Source organism: Rutidosis leptorrhynchoides, chromosome 1 (assembly GCF_046630445.1).
Source record: "Rutidosis leptorrhynchoides isolate AG116_Rl617_1_P2 chromosome 1, CSIRO_AGI_Rlap_v1, whole genome shotgun sequence".
NCBI lineage: Eukaryota > Viridiplantae > Streptophyta > Magnoliopsida > Asterales > Asteraceae > Rutidosis > Rutidosis leptorrhynchoides.
Genome location: NC_092333.1, coordinates 325,655,138 through 325,677,808, shown reverse-complemented (window position 1 = coordinate 325,677,808; position 22,671 = coordinate 325,655,138). Strand labels below are relative to the sequence as shown.

The following is a 22,671-nucleotide window of genomic DNA, read 5'->3' as shown; positions in this document are numbered from 1 at the left end:
GGGTTAACATGTTGCTGCAAATATCAAAAGTGTTTACTGATTTAATCATGAAAGGGGTTAACAATTTAGAAATATGCTTGCTAAATAAAGTTATTCATACTAATTTTAGATATGAAACGAGTTTTCATATTTGTATCTACTAAATCTAAGTATCTAATCTAATCTTATAGCATAATAAATCAATATTTCAATAATTTCTAAAGTATGAAATTTTTTATATCCAAAATGCATGCCGATACAACTAACACAAAATTCAAAACCTCAATTCCTTCCTCAAATTTCATCCCCCCGCCTTTTATCCCAAAATTCCCCACCACAAAAATTAAAGGAGTTTCAAACTCTTTTTAGGTCTCCATTTCCCAATTTCTTTAAACTTACTGGATCTCAATTTCTTTAAACTCGATACATAAAATACATAGTACCAATTCACCTCTCCCTTCATCAATTTCTTCAAATTTTTTGGGCTTTAATCGTACGGAACCGCTACCACCATCACTCACCTTCGTCACCATCCACCATCGCTCACCTTCCGTTACCATCCACCAACGACAGATTGTCGCCACAATCGGTCCCCACGAATTTCCACTGATATGCAAATTAGGGTTAAAATGATTGATTGATGTGAAATTGAATCAGGCAAGATGTTACGAAAGCAGCAATGAAGGCTTGTAGGGAAGCTATTTCTTTTATTTCAATTCCTGCTTTTCGTAGATGTACTTACTTATTCGAATAATGACCCTGGTTATGATCAGCACGGGTTATTCAATTTCTTTGCTTTTGTGGAATGATTGAACATGTTGACATCATCAGGTGGTTTTCTCCAATCTCATATTCTTATAAATTGTTAATTAGTGATAAATTTCAATATTTGTTTAATTTGTTACAAAAAATAGTTGTTTAAACTTTTTTTGTCAAATAGGGTAGCATAAATTTTAATATAAAAAGTACATGTTACCTTTACTATAATCAAATTGAATATCTTAGTCTTCTGTTATGCAACGTGATCTTTGTCTAGTTAGATCTTTTTCAAGTTTTATGTTAAGTTGTTTTTATATATGTTCTTCATATGACAGGAGGAGGCCGCTAACCATCTAGAGAGTCATGGTAGGATCTGTTTTTACTTAGTGCAACCTACGAAAGTTATTGATGTTCATCTATATAATACATAATGGCACCTAATCGGACTACACTAACAATAATGGTTGTGTGATTAGGTGGGAAGAATGGCATGCCAATGCGCTAAACCTGAATCATACTCATTTGAAGAGAAAGATGGGGTTAAATTACCAACTTAAAGAGGTACACACTTTCAGGTGTAAATTATATATATACACCCACGAATATATATACACTTTCAGTTTTAAATTATGTATTTATATGTATATTTTGTTTTTCTTACAAGTAAATTGTTCATAGACAAAAGATATTGGCTGATAATGTAATACTATAATTTCCTTATATACTAACAGCAACCTGCATGTTTGAAGTTCTGACTTTTTTCTGCTGTTTGATCGTTATCCTTGAAGTTGTTTTTTTGTTGGGGATTTTGTTGTTCGTTGCTCTAATCTGATTTTCTATTTTGGCAGCGTATTCAGGTAAATTGCTTTTTTGAGTACGGTAGTTTTTTTTTTTTTTTGCATTTTTCCTTTCGTATTGTCAAGTGCAGTTGTTTTTCACTTTATACATCTGATTATGGTTTGTTTCTTAGCTTTGGGTTTTTTTTTTAATATCTTATTTATTGGTTATAATATTTATTTGTCCTTGGATTTTCGTATACATGGAGTCTTTTGTGTTGTTATATGCGGTTGTTTTTTGGTATCTTCACCGTGTGGAATTGATGGTGCAAGTGTCCCCCTTGCTTAAGTTCTTCGACCGCGAAAAGTAATCTTATTATGAAGTCGTTTGTTACACATTGTAGTAATGTTACTGGATTTGTTTGTCACGACCCGGAAAATTTCGACTAATTTTGAACCAAACTCTCGATACGATCTAATATCTTTAACACGATAAGCAAAGTCTGATAATCTGAGTCTCAAAATTTTTGAACTGTTTCTTATATTCAATTGACCTTCGAGTGTTCCCAATGATTCACGAACCATTGCTTGTAAATATGTGAATATATATATAAATTTGTGTATATATAAATACATGTATAATATATAATAACATGAACATTAATAAATTATTATATAAATTTATTGTTATAAATAAATAGGTAAAATAAAATACATGATAATAACAACTACTATTTTATATATAATATATGTATATTTCTAGTATATATATTTTGTTTAATTATTTAATATATATTTAATTGCGTAGCAAATTTTATTATTTAAAACTGTTTATACATATACATAGTGTATATTAAATATAATTAATTTTGAGCTTAAATGATAAATATCAGTAACTTTCGGTTGACGTTTAATTATTTTTAAAATAGGTCTAATATATATATATATATGAAATTTTAAAATAAATGTTGGTCTAAAATTTGATTAAAAAAATAATAGTTTTGATAAATATTTTTTTTACCTTTTAAATCTACGTTTTTGTACTCCGTACATATAAATTGGAACAGAAAATAAATAATCATTGAATTTTTTTGATCAGGTTTCAAACAGTTAATAAGTGAAATAATTAAATATATTTAATTTAAAAGTTTGGGATTTTTAGGAACACTTTTATATATTAACTGTTTAGTAATGGGCACGATATAACACTTTATGGGGAAAGTGTCGGTAGAATGATCCATAGTACATGGCTGCTATACTATTTGTAAATATCAATTGATCATATGCACGTTTCTTTCATTCATAAAGTTGCATTGAAATTTAAAAAAAGGGTGACTATGATGTTTATGCATGTGAGAAATAAATTAATACATATCTATCTCTGTTTTATTTTTATCACAGCACATCACTAGCTTTCTATACTAGCCTACTACATTTTACTGTTTTCTTTGATCATCTCAATAATAGATATATGCATCGAATATATATATACATATTACTCCTTCATGGCATGGACACACATACAACTTGTTATCATTCTCCTTCTATGCTACTAGACTACCCTTTTGATTCTACTAACCTTCTGCCCAACACCACCAAGACTATCACCTTTATAATCTATTTGGGTTTCTGTTTCCATTTAACTCGTAAACCCACTACTACACTCTTGAAACAAACCACTATGATTGAAACATGTATCTGTTGTATCTATCTTTGTTTCGAACAGACTCAAAAGCGAACATCAACACCCTTGTTCACTATTTTCCGTTTTCTTTGATCACTAACATCACCATTTACGACTTCTTTACAAGAGTACTGCTGCCTTTGCCTTGTCGATCACCAACGTAAACCATGAACACACCTGCACCTCGTAAACGATTGTTGGCTACTCCTGTTCTGATCTATACTCGACCCAAATTAAATCAACACTTCATCACCTCATTTGAAGCACCACCACTACCATTTCTGCTTCTTGTTTCTTCGTTAACCTATCACCATAACCATCATGGAACCACCCCTCAAGAACACCCAAGAGCTACTGTTTTAACTTGTCATCAACACCACTACAACCTCCGTTGGATGCTACTGTTGTTCGGAGACCCAACCCACTTGAATTACTATTACTTCTATTCGAAAACATCATACAACCCATCGAATACACTAAAATTTTCCTCCATTTACAACTCAATTGGAAACCACAAACCTGCAACTACATAATTGCTACTACTATTCATCGTCTTGTTCAACCCAAACCCACCCTGCAACTCATTCTAATTTCTATATTTATTTTTATTTTATTCGAAACCCTAATCATAACAACAACTATCATCACCACCGCAATACCCTAAACACTCATTGCTGCTTTTACGTGTTTCTGTCTCGATTAAAGAAACTACAGCTGTAGCTACTGTTCTATCTCTTATTGTCAAACTCGAACACAAACCAAGCACCATCGTGGTGCTACTATCTTGCTACTGCTACAGTTGTGATCCCTTTTCCGTTTATTTTTTTTAATAAGAATGATGATGATTGGGATGCAAACAATGAAGTGAGTCACGAGGTTGTTGATGATAATTTCACATTTCCTTTTCTTGTTCCTTAAGTGGCAGACAAACCCCACAACATCTCACAATCAATCGAGCTTCTTTACAATTAAATTGATATTGGATTAGGTAGCTTAATGATGGTTGCATTGGGCTATCATGATTCTAGTTTTATATTTGGGCCGTAAAACTTTTTTGGGCCGGAGACTTGTTGGATCACGAATTTCAAACTTATATGTTTCTGTTTTCTTATTCAACGATAACACACACATACACATTATTTAAATGACGATGATGATCATGATGTATATGATGATGACGAAATGAAATATGGTGATCTCGATGGAGATTTTAGGTTATGTATGTGTATGATTTGATGATGATTCAAGATGATTATGATTGTTTTTGCTTGGGTCGATTAGATGATTGAAGAGGAAGAAGATCACAGTTAAAGGGGTTAATAGATTTAATTTAGGAGTTAGATCAGAAAAGTTGAGACAGTTAGATGGTTTGGAGTGTTGATGGTTAACCGAGAGGTCTCGGGTTCGAGCCCGGGCTGGGATAATTTATTTTTTTGAGCCATATTCCTTTAAAAGGTAGTATACTACTCTAATTAATATTATTCTTATATAAGTAATATGGTTATGGTTATTAGTATTAATATTGTTAATATTATGATTAGTAATAATAAGTATTATTAAGTATCATTTTAAAATTCTTATTATTATTATTATTATTATTATTATTATTATTATTATTATTATTATTATTATTATTATTATTATTATTATTATTATTATTATTATTATTATTATTATTATTATTATTATTATTATTATTATTATTATTATTATTATTATTATTATTATTATTAGTGTTATTGTTACTATTATTATTAATATTAAGTATTAAGTATTATTATAAAAAAAAATATTATTTTCATTATTATTGTTATTAAACTTATCATTTTACTAAAAAAAAAAATTTCATTTTTATTAAAGTCATTATTTTTATCATTATTATTAAGAGTATCATTTTTATAAAAACTATCATCTTTGTTATCATTACTATTATTATTATAAAATAAAACAATTTATTAGTTATTATTATCAATATTATTTTATCAAATAATTGTTAGTTATGTAAAACTATCTTTACTACAACTAAAATAACTATATTAAAATTTATATTAATAAATATAATTAATTAAGTTATTAATAAAACACCTAATTAAAATAACAATTAAATCACTAATAATATATAAATTTGTTCGACTATCATTATATGTGTTAACATATATAAATGATATAGGTTCGTGAATCCGAGGACAACCTTGCATTGTGTATTATATTGTCATATGTATTTTTACTACAAAATACAATATGGTGAGTTTCATTTGCTCCCTTTTTAATTGCTTTTGTAATATATATTTTTGGGCTGAGAATACATGCGATGCTTTTATAAATGTTTACGAGATAGACACAAGTACTTAAAATATATTCTACGTTGAGTTGTACCACCCTGCATATCTTCCCTAATAGCTTGGTAACTACTATTTACATGTGGTATTGTAAACGCGAATCCTGTTGATAGATCTATCGGGCCTGACGACCCCAACCGGACTGGACGACCAGTATTCAACGGTTGCACAGTACTTCGTTTTGTAGGCTACACTTGGTACGGTGTAGTGAGATTTCATAATAAAGGGAATATGCGACGTTGATTAAAAGTTAAGTATGGTTACCAAGTGCTCAACCACTTAGAATATTTTTATTAAAACGTTTGTGTATATGAAATTTTGTGGTCTATTTAGATATTGAAATGATTGTTATGATAAACCTATGAACTCACCAACCTTTTGGTTGACACTTTTAAGCATGTTTATTCTCAGGTATGAAAGAAACCTTCCGCTGTGCATTTGCTCAATCGTAGGATATTACATGGAGTCATTCATGGCATATTTAGGTCAGCACCTCGCTATGGGACCAGATGTTGAAGACTTTGTCCAGGTGGATTAGTACGGGTCATCACAGGTGGTATCAGAGCGTTGGTCCTAGTGAACCAGGTCTTGCATTAGTGTGTCTAACTGATAGTTGTTAGGATGCATTAGCGAGTCTGGACTTCGACCTTAGTTGCATATTATAAGTATTGTTTATCATTCCTAGTGGAAAAATTTCCTTCTTAGCATTCCTAAGTTTAGACACGTCTTACTACCTTTATTGCATAGATAATGTATAGACAGATTCATATCTTAGCATATCTGTTACTATAACCTTTGCCTGACAACTTTCGAAGATTCCTCCGTGACTTATGGGATTCTAGTATTGTATATACATATGTAAGTTATGTATTGAAGCATACCAAACTAAATCCTATAATCTATTTCCTATCGAAAATACTTTATCTGATCGTGCAAGATGAAACTCACCACTAGTTAAATCCCTCGGAATCCGATATGGAGTCCCACTCCAGCCCCAGAAGCAGCGTCACCAGAATGAATCAATCAATCAGCCATCCTCAATTTATCTGATGGGTTCGTAGTCGACTTAACCAATGGAGACAAGAAGAAGGCGATCTTTTCCACCCACCAACCTGCACTCTCGGCGAAGAACCTGAAGCACTTACCGGTGACCCTATCCGAAACACCATTTTTAGCATCATCTCCAGGGTAACTCATCACGATTATCTTCTATCTAAAATTCTAAACCTTATTCATCCGCTCGTTTCGACCGACAATCATCCCGGAATAATAGAAGAAGTCAACGAGCTTCGCGCTCGAGTAGTGGCTTTGGAGAATATGGTGCAAAACTTAACAGCTCCATCAACATCACCGGCACCAATAGTACCACCCACATCGACACCAGTACCACCAGCAACCCAAGTTTCAACATCACATGCATCAACATCTCATTCTGTACCTCGAGCGTAATCATCGTTCTACGTATCGTTCTATCTACTTTATCTTCGTTCTACATGGTGATTATGTAATTTCTAAAGTTTTAGAGATTATGTAATCTAGTATTATCGATAAATCAAATGAGATTAAAGTCATATTAACTCATTAAATCCATGATTACATCTGAAGAAAATATATATGTATATATGTTTTCATAAAGATTGTAATTAAAAATTCTTTCGTACAAACTATTAATGATGAAAATATTTTAACGGGTAGGTAATACCCGAGGAATATTTGGGTTTCACATTAATAAGTTACACTGTACATTCTTCAAATCCGATTCAACAGTCATTTACTATCCTACTTACATCCACCGATATACGTATCCGTTCACCGCATACTAACCCTTTTCATTCAATTTCATATTTGAATTTTGACTTATCAAAATCTAACAAGTGGCATAATGAAGAAAACATTTGACAAAATAAAATTTGTTAGAAACAAACGAATTAACTAATTGAAATTTTGTTAAGAATCCACGCTAACTGTTCCAGCTAACTGTTCCTAGCTAACTGATTACATTTTATTTATCGCAATTTAATTATCGCAATTTTATTTATCGTCATTTAATTTCTGTTATTTACTTTACGCATTTACTTTATCGTCATTTAATTTCTGTTATTTATTTTACGCACTTTAAATAACGGGACACGTATACAAGGTTTCGACCTATCATATCGACCCATCTATATATATATTTCGGAACAACCATAGACACTCTATATGTGAATGTTGGAGTTGGCTATACAGGGTTGAGGTTGATTCCAAAATATATATATGGTTTGAGTTGTGATCAATACTGAGACCGGTACACGGGTCACGATACGTATTAAATAATTCGAATATTATATATTAAACTATATATGAACTATTGGACTATTGGACTCTGGGACTATCAACATTGGACAATTAAAAAAGAATTAAAATATTGATTATAACATATGAAACTAAACAATTCTTCAAGTTTGCCACTTGATTTCATCTTAAACCTCATTTGTATCTTGACAATTCCAATCCGTGTTCAAATCTTTCATGATTCTTGAAAACATCTCAATCGAGAAGATGAACCAACCACACATCATCTACGGAAGAAAAGATCTATGCATATAGTTATACACCTGAAAAACTCTTGAAACCTGAGTAAAGGTTTAAAACGTATATGCGTTAGCTCCTTTGGCGATGTTACTACCGAAAAACACTTTGCAATCCCTTTCCAGAATAGCCAAATTTTGTCACAGCTCCAGCAAGACAGCTTCAACTTTTCACTCAAAACAACCTTATTATAACCTTTATATATATATGCGTACTATTTTATCATTACCGGAGAACCTTTCATATTCCACCATACTACCATCAGCATTTAAACATCTCAAAACGCAATTCTCCTGAAAACACCTCGGTTTAATAACCGATGACCTAGATCCGTTAACTTTAAAAATGCTGACGAAGCAGCATGTAGTAAATGGTCTTAATGGCCAAAAGTTTGATGATAAAGAATGGAATATTGGAAACTTCTGTAAAGTCTAAGTATAAATTATGAATGAATTGTGGAGAAGTGTTGGGAACTGAAGCATGAGTTAGTATAATATAATGCGCTTGGCCAACGTGATTATATTACAGTAAGTCATGCTAAATTTCTAATGTAACGTGATGATGATTCACATAACTTATCATCATCATGTGCCATGTTACACGACTCTATCATTCTACTTAATTTCTAAGCATATCACGGAAATATTACCTTGATGTTTCTGTTCTTCCGTAATTCCAACAGTTTGCTAATAAATCGTGCTATTTCATTTTCTTTCTGATTAGAAGATTTTCTTTAAATTCCTTGAATTCTGAAAATCAACCTTGACTATGTCAGAAGTTAAGACGAACCTCTAATCATTTCATTTCACACTTTTGTGATAGCTTCACTCGTATGCTTCGCATGATCGAATCGTTTTATCCATATTAATAAAAAATGATAAAACACTATTCATATTCGTCATGAAAAACATCTTTTATTGTCAACCATGACGATCTCTATCAAATTTCGGGACGAAATTTCTTTAACGGGTAGGTACTGTCACGACCCGAAAAATTTCGACTAATTTTGAACCAAACTCTCGATACGATCTAATATCTTTAACACGATAAGCAAAGTCTGATAATCTGAGTCTCAAAATTTTTGAACTGTTTCTTATATTCAATTGACCTTCGAGTGTTCCCAATGATTCACGAACCATTGCTTGTAAATATGTGAATATATATATAAATTTGTGTATATATAAATACATGTATAATATATAATAACATGAACATTAATAAATTATTATATAAATTTATTGTTATAAATAAATAGGTAAAATAAAATACATGATAATAACAACTACTATTTTATATATAATATATGTATATTTCTAGTATATATATTTTGTTTAATTATTTAATATATATTTAATTGCGTAGCAAATTTTGTTATTTAAAACTGTTTATACATATACATAGTGTATATTAAATATAATTAATTTTGAGCTTAAATGATAAATGTCAGTAACTTTCGGTTGACGTTTAATTATTTTTAAAATAGGTCTAATATATATATATGAAATTTTAAAATAAATGTTGGTCTAAAATTTGATTAAAAAGATAATAGTTTTAATAAATATTTTTTTACCTTTTCAATCTAAGTTTTTGTACTCTGTACATATAAATTGGAACAGAAAATAAATAATCATTGAATTTTTTTGATCAGGTTTCAAACAGTTAATGAGTGAAATAATTAAATATATTTAATTTAAAAGTTTGGGATTTTTAGGAACACTTTTATACATTAACTGTTTAGTAATAGGCACGATATAACACTTTATGGGGAAAGTGTCGGTAGAATGATCCATAGTACATGGCTGCTATACTATTTGTAAATATCAATTGATCATATGCACGTTTCTTTCATTCATAAAGTTGCATTGAAATTTAAAAAAAGGGTGACTATGATGTTTATGCATGTGAGAAATAAATTAATACATATCTATCTCTGTTTTATTTTTATCACAGCACATCACTAGCTTTCTATACTAGCCTACTACATTTTACTGTTTTCTTTGATCATCTCAATAATAGATATATGCATCGAATATATATATATACATATTACTCCTTCATGGCATGGACACACATACAACTTGTTATCATTCTCCTTCTATGGTACTAGACTACCCTTTTGATTCTACTAACCTTCTGCCCAACACCACCAAGACTATCACCTTTATAATCTATTTGGGTTTCTGTTTCCATTTAACTCGTAAACCCACTACTTGAAACAAACCACTATGATTGAAACATGTATCTGTTGTATCTATCTTTGTTTCGAACAGACTCAAAAGCGAACATCAACACCCTTGTTCACTATTTTCCGTTTTCTTTGATCACTAACATCACCATTTATGACTTCTTTACAAGAGTACTGCTGCCTTTGCCTTGTCGATCACCAACGTAAACCATGAACACACCTGCACCTCGTAAACGATTGTTGGCTACTCCTGTTCTGATCTATACTCGACCCAAATTAAATCAACACTTCATCACCTCATTTGAAGCACCACCACTACCATTTCTGCTTCTTGTTTCTTCGTTAACCTATCACCACAACCATCATGGAACCACCCCTCAAGAACACCCAAGAGCTACTGTTTTAACTTGTCATCAACACCACTACAACCTCCGTTGGATGCTACTGTTGTTCGGAGACCCAACCCACTTGAATTACTATTACTTCTATTCGAAAACATCATACAACCCATCGAATACACTACAATTTTCCTCCATTTACAACTCAATTGGAAACCATAAACCTGCAACTACATAATTGCTACTACTATTCATCATCTTGTTCAACCCAAACCCACCCTGCAACTCATTCTAATTTCTATATTTATTTTTATTTTATTCGAAACCCTGATCATAACAACAACTATCATCACCACCGCAAGACCCTAAACACTCATTGCTGCTTTTACGTGTTTCTGTCTCGATTAAAGAAACTACAGCTGTAGCTACTGTTCTATCTCTTGTTGTCAAACTCGAACACAAACCAAGCACGATCGTGGTGCTACTATCTTGCTACTGCTACAGTTGTGATCCCTTTTCTGTTTATTTTTTTTTAATAAGAATGATGATGATTGGGATGCAAACAATGAAGTGAGTCACGAGGTTGTTGATGATAATTTCACATTTCCTTTTCTTGTTCCTTAAGTGGCAGACAAACCCCACAACATCTCACAATCAATCGAGCTTCTTTACAATTAAATTGATATTGGATCAGGTAGCTTAATGATGGTTGCATTGGGCTATCATGATTCTAGTTTTATATTTGGGCCGTAAAACTTTGTTAGGCCGGAGACTTGTTGGATCACGAATTTCAAACTTATATGTTTCTGTTTCCTTATTCAACGATAACACACACATACACATTATTTAAATGACGATGATGATCATGATGTATATGATGATGACGAAATGAAATATGGTGATCTCGATGGAGATTTTAGGTTATGTATGTGTATGATTTGATGATGATTCAAGATGATTATGATTGTTTTTGCTTGGGTCGATTAGATGATTGAAGAGGAAAAAGATCACAGTTAAAGGGGTTAATAGATTTAATTTAGGAGTTAGATCAGAAAAGTTGAGACAGTTAGATGGTTTGGAGTGTTGATGGTTAACCGAGAGGTCTCGGGTTCGAGCCCGGGCTGGGATAATTTATTTTTTTTGAGCCATATTCCTTTAAAAGGTAGTATACTACTCTAATTAATATTGTTCTTATATAAGTAATATGGTTATGGTTATTAGTATTAATATTGTTAATATTATGATTAGTAATAATAAGTATTATTAAGTACCATTTTAAAATTCTTATTCTTATTATTATTATTATTATTATTATTATTATTATTATTATTATTATTATTATTATTATTATTATTATTATTATTATTATTATTATTATTAGTGTTATTGTTACTATTATTATTAATATTAAGTATTAAGTATTATTATAAAAAAAAATATTATTTTCATTATTATTGTTATTAAACTTATCATTTTACTAAAAAAAAAATTTCATTTTTATTAAAGTCATTATTTTTATCATTATTATTATGAGTATCATTTTTATAAAAACTATCATCTTTGTTATCATTACTATTATTATTATTATTATAAAATAAAACAATTTATTAGTTATTATTATCAATATTATTTTATCAAATAATTGTTAGTTATGTAAAACTATCTTTACTACAACTAAAATAACTATATTAAAATTTATATTAATAAATATAATTAATTAAGTTATTAATAAAACACCTAATTAAAATAACAATTAAATCACTAATAATATATAAATTTGTTCGACTATCATTATATGTGTTAACATATATAAATGATATAGGTTCGTGAATCCGAGGACAATCTTGCATTGTGTATTATATTGTCATATGTATTTTTACTACAAAATACAATATGGTGAGTTTCATTTGCTCCCTTTTTAATTGCTTTTGTAATATATATTTTTGGGCTGAGAATACATGCGATGCTTTTATAAATGTTTACGAGATAGACACAAGTACTTAAAATATATTCTACGTTGAGTTGTACCACCCTGCATATCTTCCCTAATAGCTTGGTAACTACTATTTACATGTGGTATTGTAAACGCGAATCCTGTTGATAGATCTATCGGGCCTGACGACCCCAACCGGACTGGACGACCAGTATTCAACGGTTGCACAGTACTTCGTTTTGTAGGCTACACTTGGTACGGTGTAGTGAGATTTCATAATAAAGGGAATATGCGACGTTGATTAAAAGTTAAGTATGGTTACCAAGTGCTCAACCACTTAGAATATTTTTATTAAAACGTTTGTGTATATGAAATTTTGTGGTCTATTTAGATATTGAAATGATTGTTATGATAAACCTATGAACTCACCAACCTTTTGGTTGACACTTTTAAGCATGTTTATTCTCAGGTATGAAAGAAACCTTCCGCTGTGCATTTGCTCAATCGTAGGATATTACATGGAGTCATTCATGGCATATTTAGGTCAGCACCTCGCTATGGGACCAGATGTTGAAGACTTTGTCCAGGTGGATTAGGACGGGTCATCACATTTTTGGACAAGACACTTGAAATAAGGACCTGGTAGCTTCTGCGTCTGATGTATCAATGTTTGACCCTGGCATGTCTATCTATTTCATATTTGCTTATTTATATTGAATTGTCTCTCATAGTTCTTTAGTAATTGTAATTCTGTATATCTTATGTTTAGTTCTATCGTCTACATTTAGTGTGGCTTATTCATTAAAACCTGCGATTACTTTTGAAGGTACTTTCGTTGTTGTTTTCTCAACTTATGGTTACGTGTGGTTGTAGTTATTTGTTATGGGTAAGTTAGACATTAGTAGTTATTTGTGTGTTATCATTTTTCTAATGCAGTGAAAGGACCCATTCATATACATTATAAACGATTCACAATAGTTGATTACATCGCGAGGTATTTGACCTCTATATGATACATTTTACAAATATTGCATTCGTTTTTAAAAGACAAACTTCCTTTACATCAAAATTTGACAGGCATACATACCATTTCATAATATCCACTATCCAACTATAAGTTGACTTAATAATAATCTTTGATGAACTCAATGACTCGAATGCAACGTTCTTCGAAATATGCCATGAAAAACTCCAAGTAATATCTTTAGAATGAGCAAACGCACAGCGGAAGATTTCTTTAATACCTGAGAATAAACATGCTTTAAAGTGTCAACAAAAAGGTTGGTGAGTTCATTAGTTTATCATAATCATTCATTTTCATCATTTTAATAGACCACAAGAATTTCATTTCCAGTTCTCATAAATATACGTCCCATGCATAGAGACAAAAATCATTCATATGGTGAACACCTGGTAACCGACATTAACAAGATGCATATAAGAATATCCCCTATCATTCCGAGAAATCCTTCAAACATGATAAAACAACTTCGAAGTACTAAAGCATCCGCTACAACGGATGGGGTTTGTTGAACCCAATAGATCTATCTTTAGGATTCGCTTCAATTAGTAGACTGGTTTACTAATTCTTAGCTTAGCAAGTAAAAGGGGCATATTCGGCTTCGATCATTCAACCATATAATGTAGTTTCGATTACTTGGGTCTATTTCGTAAAACATTTATAAAAGCAGCGCATGTATTCTCAGTCCCAAAAATATATATTGCAAAAGCATTTAAAAAGGGAGCAAATGAAACTCACAGTACTGTATTTTGTAGTAAAAATATATATGACGATATTGAACAATGCAGGGTTTGGTCTCGGATTCACGAACCTATATCATTCATTTATATATTAAAACATATACTTGCAATCGAACAAATTTATATATTATTATTATTATTAATATATTTGTTATATTATGTTATATAGATAAATTTAATATATTTAATTCATACATTGTATTTGATTAATACTTATCATATTAAATTTTAATATAATTTAATTATTACCATTTTATTGATAAAATATAGTATTAAGTAATATTAATGTAATGATAATGTGTTTTTATATAAAGTTTTATATTTGTAATAATAACAATAATAATAATAGTGATAGTAATAATAATAATAATAATAATAATAATAATAATAATAATAATAATAATAATAATAATAATAATAATCTATTTTAATCTTACATATAAATTTCATAATAACATTGGTATTTGTATTTATAGTTTTCATATTTATAATCTTAACATCACCTTAAAAACTTTTATTTTCATAATCATATTAGTTTTTATAATAATGATATTGATAGTAATAATAACATAGTTGTAATAATACTAATAATGGTAAAAGTAATAATAATGATAATAATAATAATAATATTTGTAATGACCCGGAAATTTCCGATCAAATTTAAACCTTAATCTCTATATGTTTCCGACAAGATAAGCAAAATCTGTAATGTTGAGTCTCGAAAGTTTTGAAATCTTTATGTAATCAACTAACCATTGGACTTTACCCTACGATTCACGATCAATCTATAATTTAAAACTCGAACCCGTCATGATTTATATTTGAAATGATAAAAATTTACTACTCCCTCCGTCCCTAAATTATTGTCCAGTATTCCATTTTGGGATGTCCCAAATTAATTGTCTACTTCCATAAATAGAAAGGAAAGGAGATATTTCATTGGTGAATTTGGAGAGAGAAGATATTTCATTGGTGGAGAAATAAAGTTAGTGGGATTTCCTAAAACTGTGTGTTTTTTGTCTGAGGACAATTAATCTGGGACGGAGGGAGTATTAAACGATGCTATTTCAAATTAAAATTTTATATATTAAGTCATTTTATTTTTATTTTTTTTATGATATAATTTTTGTAATTTTTTTTTAGAAACAAAGTTAAATTAAAAATGTACAATTTTTAAAGCACAACGTACAACAACGTGTAGCTTAAATAGTTGAATTGAAATTAATTCATTTACTATTCATATGAATAGTAAATGAAATGAAATTAATTAATTTACTATTCACATGAAAGTGACATGATAGAAATTATTAATTATAAGTTACATAATATACCCCTAAAGTATTTGAGAAATACCACTTTTTAAATTCTAAAGATTCGTAAGATTTAAAATTGAATTATTATATATTATTTATTTTACACGTTTTAAAATTTTATATTATTATATTATTATATTATTACTTTATTTTAATTATTATATTATATTTATATTATTATATTAAATATATATGTATATATATATCACACGACACAAACACGTATCTCGAATTCATTTCATTTCATCTTCTGTCTCTCAATCTCTTTCTTATATATTCATATATTATTATTATTATTATTATAATTATTAAAATTATTATTATTATTATTATCTATATTAAGATTAATATTATTATTAATCTTGAGATTAGGAGTACCATTAGTATTAAAATTCTATGACGGGGTTCTGCCCAAGTGTTCCAAAATTAGTGTCATGAGTGGAATAAAATTAAGGAGATTATGGATTATAGCTATGGAGGTTATGGGTAATGATTGGGGGTTTTGCTCGTGAGTCAAACTAATGTTTATCATCTCCTTTGCGTCTAAATACTATCCTGTAATATTGAATCTCAATATTGATACGTGAGCACTCAAAACTTGACTTTTATTTACTTTTAGTGTGTCCCTGACTAGTGCTCGAGAAATTAGGATTATGCATGCTATTATATTTATTTTTCACAAAATATATCCTAGGATAGAATCTGAATTAGTTACCTCTGCGGTTAAGATAAGGTATATGATATATATGTTTTTGGAAAGGTGGCGAAAAACTATAAACTTTTCATTTAGATTTCGAATGGATTCAACGGACGGATTTGAAGTTATAATCAATTGAATTTTTGTGTTAATTATTAAAAATGAATATTTTTATTACGACGTCATTAAAATCATCATTAAAATTATTTGATTATTATTATCATTACTATTATTATAATTATTATCAAAATATTATTATATTTGTTATGATTATTATTATTTAAAAATAATTAATATTTTTTTTATCAAAAACTATTAAATTATCATTTTGATCATTATTATGGTTAAAATTATCAACTTATTATTTTTATTATCATTAACACAAAAATTATCATTTTTAATAAAAGTATTATTTTTAATGAAAATATTAATATTATTATTATGATTATTATGATTATCATTATAAAAAAAAAATTAATTAAAACAAATAATATTTTTATCAAAGATTATCAAATCATTATTTTGATTGAACTATTAATTTAATATCATTATTAACATTAAAATTAATATATATTTATTGAAAGTATAATTTTAAATAAAAATATTATTGTTATAATAAAAAAATGTCATTTTTATTATCATTTAGTAAATATATATATATAAAGTTTTATGTGTTAACAAATAAATTATAATATTATTTACTCTAATAAATTTTGTAAATATTTAAAAATATAAAATGACGATATTTAACTATATTTAATTATGTACAAAATTTTTGGAAATCATTTTAAGACAAATGAAATTTATATTAACTTTTGTAGATTAGTCTCGAGCATTAGGATTGTGGTACACTATGACTTGACCAAAAATTGTTAGACAAATATTGACCAACATATAAATATATATAATTAATATAGGTTCGTGAATCCGAGGCCAACCTTGCACTTGTTAAATGACGTTATATGTATTTTTACTAAGAAATACAGTATGGTGAGTTTCATTTGCTCCCTTTTATATATATTTTTGGGACTGAGAATACATGCGCTGTTTTTATAAATGTTTTACGAAATAGGCACAAGTACTAAAACTAATTCTACGTGGGTTTAAACCAGAAATATACCCTTAGCTTGGTAACATTAAACTACTTGTCTATGTACGGTAGGCGCGAATCCTAAAGATAGATCTATTGGGCCTGACAAACCCCATCCTGACTATGGGATGCTTTAGTACTTCGAGGTTATTTTAAACACACCTGATCTGGTGTACTTCAGAGGGTAAAACATGAATGTTAAGGCTTGTTACCGGGTGCCTACAACTTATAGAATACTTTTATACACTTGCGAGTGTACATATATTTATAAACGGAAATCTTGTGGTCTATTAATATATTGAAATGATTGTTATGATAAACCTATGAACTCACCAACCTTTTGGTTGACACTTTAAAGCATGTTTATTCTCAGGTATTAAAGAAATCTTCCGCTGTGCATTAGCTCATTTTAAGGATATTACTTGGAGTCATTCATGGCATACTTTGAAAGACGTTGCATTCGAGTCGTTGAGTTCATCAAGATTAATATTAAGTCAATTATAGTTGGATGTAATATGAAATGGTATGCATGCCGTCAATTTTTGATGTAAAGAAAGTTTGTCTTTTAAAAACGAATGCAATGTTTGTAAAACGTATCATATAGAGGTTAAATACCTCGCGATGTAATCAACTATTGTGAATCGTTAATAATGTATATGAACGGGTCCTTTCAGTTGGTATCAGAGTGTTGGTCTTAGCGAACCAGGTCTTGCATTAGTGTGTCTAACTGTTAGTTGTTTAGATGCATTAGTGGGTCTGGACTTTGACCGTGTCTGCATGTCAAAAGTTTTGCTTATCATTTCTAGTCGGAAATCACCTGCTTATCATCCTTAGGAAATTGCCTGCTTATCGTTCATAAGTCTAGACACGTCTTACTGCATTTACTGCATTGATAGTGTATAGACAAAATTCATATCTTAGCGTATTTGTTACTGTAGAATCGCCTGACACATGTCGTAAATTTCTCCGTAGCCTACGGAATCTTTTGATATTCTATGAAGTTAGAATATCATCCTATATTCGAAAATCATTTCACATCGAAGATCCTTTTTCATCCGCTAAATTGCCTTCTTAGCAATGAATCTGAAGTACTTACCGTCGAACCTGTTTGAAACACCATTTTCTCTTTTATTTCTAAAATAGCTCGTCACGGTCCCATATTTCGAATCTTATTCATCTACTCGCTTCAACCGTCAATCATCCCGTAGTACTAGAAGAAGTTAACGAACTACGCGCTCGTGTGACGACTTTGGATAACCTGGTGCAAAGGTTACAACAGCAGCACCAGCAGCATAATCAGTATCACCATCATCGACGTCGACAGTACCCTTATCATCCCTAAACCATAATCACGTCGTAAATCTCAACATCACTATCTGTACCTCGGATATCAACATCACACGCCTCAATATCATCGTATAATCCTCGTTATATATATCGTTTTACATCGATTACTTTCGCTTTATGTAATGTTCTACCCCATATATCTTCGTTCGACATGGTGATTATGAAATCTCTAATGTTTTAGAGATCATGTAATCCAGTATTAACGATAAATCAAATGAGTTTAATATTTTATTGACTCATTAAATCCATAATTACATCCGAAGAAAATATATATGCAAGTATATTTTCATAAAGATTGTAATTAAAAATTCTTTCGTACAGACTGTTAATGATGAAAATATTTTAACGGGTAGGTAGTACCCGAGGAATATTTAGATTTCACATTAATAAGTTACACTGTACATCCTTCGAATCTGATTCAACGGTCATTTACTATTCTACTTACAACCACCAATATACGTATCCGTTCACCACAGAATAACCATTTTCATTCAATTTCATCTTTGGATTTTGACTTATCAAAATCTAACAAGTGGCATAATGAAGAAAACATTGGACATGATAAAATTTGTTAGAAACAAACGAATAAATTAATTGAAATATTGTTAAGATACCACGCTAACTGTTCCTAGCTAACTGTTCCCAGCTAACTGATTAACATTTAATTTATCGCAATTTACATTCTCGCAATTTACATTCTCGCAATTTTATTTATTGTCATTTAATTTCTGTACTTTACATACCGTCGGGACACATGTATAACAATACGTCGGATTAATTCTGAGACAACACGTTGTATACTGGGTCATGATATATATTTATTTATTTTACGTATTATAAATAACGGGACACGTATGCAAGGTTTCGACTTATCATATCGACCCATCTATATACATACTTCGGAACGACCATAAACACTCTATAGTTGACTATACAGGGTTGAGGTGGATTCCAAAATATATATATGGTTTGAGTTGTGATCAATACTGAGACCGGTGCACGGGTCACGATACGTATTATTTAATTCGAATATTATATATTAATTTATATATGAATTATTTGGACCATTGGACAATCGGACTATTGGACTGCTAACTTTGGACAACTGAAATGAATTAAAATATTGACTATAACATATGAAACTAAATAATTCTTCAAGTTTGCCACTTGATTTCATCTTAAATCTCATTTGTATCTCGACAGTTACAATCTGCGTTTAAATCTTTCATGATTCTTGAAAATCCCTCAATCGAGAAGTTGAACTAACCGCACTTCATTTACGGAAGAACATATTTATGCACCTGAAGAACTCTCGAACTCAAAGTTACAGCTTAACACGTACCCGCATCGAATTCTTTAGCATTTATTAGCAAAAACAACCTTACGAATTTTTTTCAAAGTAGCCAAATTTTGTCACAGCTTCAACAAGTCAACTCCGACTTTTCATCCGAAACAACCTTGATATATATGCGTACTCTTTATTGTTACTGGGGAACCTTTTATATTCCACCAAATTACCATCAGCGTTTAATCATCTAAAAACACAATTCTCCGGAAACCACCTCGGTTTGATAACCGATGACCCAGATCCGTTAACTTTGAAAATGCTGACGACGCAGCATGTAATAGATGGTCTTAATGGCCAAAAGTTGATGATGAAGAAAGGAGGGTTAGGAACGCTCGACAGAAAATTTAGTACCGAAAAGCGGATTATGCGAAACTATGAAGAAAGCCGTGGACAAATCATAAAGAATAAGTATGACTTCAAAGGATCCAAATGATTCAGTGTGCGCTAAAATCGTCGGCAAATACTTTATTCCTCATTCTAGACCTTCATAGACAAATGTTCCTTGTTATCCATCGATGATAGAAAACCTAAGATATTATCGTGTCTTTCATTATAAATATCCTCAATAATTCTGAAGATATTTTCACAACTATTCTTATCTAAGATCATATATCTCTCCGTAATATCTGTGTTACAACATAAAAAAAAACTGTGTTAGTTTCTACAATTCTAAAACCTTCGAGTTTAAAATAGGAATGTTCTGAAGCAGTGTTGGGAACTGATGCATGAATTAGTATAATATAATGAAACTTGATCAACTTCATTATATTACAGTAAGTCATGTTGAGTTTCTAATGGAATGTGATGATTCACAGTACCATCATCATGTACCATGTTACACGGCTCTTACATTCTATTCAAAATTCTAAAAATATCAAGAAAATATTTCTTGATGATTCGGTCTTTTCCAGGATATTCTGATAATTTGACAAATCAAAATTTTTCCATTACCATTTCTATCTTAGAGCATTAACAATTTTCACTCCAAAATCCATATGTGTGAATTACGGACCATTACAAGAGATGCTTGGTTGAAGAAGAGGAAAAGAAAAAGAATGAAGCTTCGAAATAAAAATAGTAGTAAAAAAAAAAAATCGTAGTAAATAGAAAAGAGCATTAACTGTGAATGACAATGATTATAGAAGACAGAAGCAGGAACAATGAAGCATAAGGGAAGATATAAAACCCAACAACCACTCAGAAATTACAAACTGTGTATATCAATGCATATAGCAATATAAGGACACGGGAGAACTAGAAACACTATAAATACAAGAGTATATCAAGAACCAGGATTGGATGGAGCATATTAAGGAATGAGTAGAAAGGGAAAGAATAGAAGGTGTGGAGAATAAGAAAAACGAAGGGGTAGATTTATAGTAAAATATCTGACAAAGAAATTGAAACAGATTGTCGCATAAAATCAAAAAAGATCCCGATCGTCGAAAAATCAAATCTTATTACGTAAGATTTTCTTTAAATCCCTTAAAATCCGGAAATCAATCATAATCACGTCATCGGTTAAAACGATTCCATATTACACATTTCATTCTTTTGTGATAACTTCACTCGTACGCTTCACGTGATCGAATCGTTTTATCTATATCTCTCAATAATGATAAAACTCAATTATTACCTCATATTCGTCATGAAAACACCCCTATTGTTATCTATGACAACCTCTATCAAATTTCGGGGACGAAATTTCTTTAACGGGTAGGTACTGTAATGACCCGGAAATTTCCGATCAAATTTAAACCTTAATCTCTATATGTTTCCGACAAGATAAGCAAAATCTGTAATGTTGAGTCTCGAAAGTTTTGAAATCTTTATGTAATCAACTAACCATTGGACTTTACCCTACGATTCACGAACAACCTATAATTTAAAACTCGAACCCGTCATGATTTATATTTGAAATGATAAAAATTTACTATTAAACGATGCTATTTCAAATTAAAATTTTATATATTAAGTCGTTTTATTTTTATTTTTTTTATGATATAATTTTTGTAATTTTTTTTTTAGAAACAAAGTTAAATTAAAAATGTACAATTTTTAAAGCACAACGTACAACAACGTGTAGCTTAAATAGTTGAATCGAAATTAATTCATTTACTATTCATATGAATAGTAAATGAAATGAAATTAATTAATTTACTATTCACATGAAAGTGACATGATAGAAATTATTAATTATAAGTTACATAATATACCCCTAAAGTATTTGAGAAATACCACTTTTTAAATTCTAAAGATTCGTAAGATTTAAAATTGAATTATTATATATTATTTATTTTACACGTTTTAAAATTTTATGTTATTATATTATTATATTATTACTTTATTTTAATTATTATATTATATTTATATTATTATATTAAATATATATGTATATATATATCACACGACACAAACACATATCTCGAATTCATTTCATTTCATCTTCTGTCTCTCAATCTCTTTCTTATATATTCATATATTATTATTATTATTATTATAATTATTAAAATTATTATTATTATTATTATCTATATTAAGATAAATATTA

The 22,671-nt window shown here is 29.7% G+C and overlaps 1 long non-coding RNA gene across 1 annotated transcript; it reads left to right on the top strand.

Moving 5' to 3' along the window:
- Positions 1 to 291: 291 nt before the first annotated feature.
- LOC139870239 (uncharacterized) lies at positions 292 to 6,845 on the top strand. The gene is made up of 4 exons (XR_011766531.1): positions 292 to 810; positions 1,215 to 1,299; positions 1,527 to 1,595; positions 5,949 to 6,845. It is a non-coding gene; the product is annotated as an uncharacterized lncRNA (long non-coding RNA).
- The last annotated feature ends 15,826 nt before the right edge of the window (positions 6,846 to 22,671 follow it).